The 811-nt window shown below is 41.4% G+C and overlaps 1 non-coding gene across 1 annotated transcript; it reads left to right on the top strand.

Moving 5' to 3' along the window:
• Positions 1 to 467: 467 nt before the first annotated feature.
• Positions 468 to 575, top strand: LOC148570065 (small nucleolar RNA R71). Its single transcript, XR_015908090.1, has one exon. It is a non-coding gene; the product is annotated as a small nucleolar RNA R71 (small nucleolar RNA).
• The last annotated feature ends 236 nt before the right edge of the window (positions 576 to 811 follow it).

Raw genomic sequence — 811 nt, 5'->3', positions numbered from 1 at the left:
TGTTGGGGCTTTTGATCCTTCCATGAGAAATTTGGATGATTTCTCCATGTTGAGTTATAGGTGTTTCCATAAGGTTCACCTAAGTAATTTACCTCTGCTATTGCAGGGTTCTCAGGATCATAAGCTTCTTCTTCAGAAGATGCCTCTTGAGTACTGTTGGATGCAGCTTGCATTCCATGCAGACTCTGAGAGATCATATTGACTTGCTGAGTCAATATTTTATTCTGAGCCAATATGGCATTCAGAGTATCAACCTCAAGAACTCCCTTCTTCATAGGCGTCCCATTACTCACAGGATTCCTTTCAGAAGTGTACATGAACTGGTTATTAGCAACCATGTCAATGAGTTCTTGAGCTTTTGCAGGCGTTTTCTTTAGGTGAATGGATCCACCTGCAGAAGTGTCCAGTGACATCTTTGATAGCTCAGATAAACCATCATAGAATATACCCAGGATGGTCCATTCTGAAAGCATGTCAGAAGGACACTTTTTGGTCAACTGTTTGTATCTTTCCCAAGCTTCATAGAGGGATTCACCTTCTTTCTGTCTGAAGGTTTGAACATCAGCTCTAAGCTTGCTCAGCTTTTGAGGAGGAAAGTACTTGGCTAAGAAAGTCGTGACCAGCTTATCCCAAGAGTTCAGGCTGTCTTTGGGTTGAGAATCCAACCATAATCTAGCTCTGTCTTTTACAGCAAAAGGGAAAAGCATGAGCCTGTAGACTTCAGGATCTACTCCATTAGTCTTAACAGTATCACATATCTGCAAGAATTCAGTCAAGAACTGAAAAGGATCTTCAGATGGAAGTCCATGAA

This window comes from Arachis ipaensis, chromosome B3 (assembly GCF_059453495.1).
Source record: "Arachis ipaensis isolate K30076 ecotype BB chromosome B3, ASM5945349v1, whole genome shotgun sequence".
In the NCBI taxonomy this organism is placed as follows: Eukaryota; Viridiplantae; Streptophyta; class Magnoliopsida; order Fabales; family Fabaceae; genus Arachis; species Arachis ipaensis.
The sequence above is the reverse complement of the archived record's forward strand: the minus strand, read 5'-3'. Positions and strand labels throughout refer to the sequence as shown.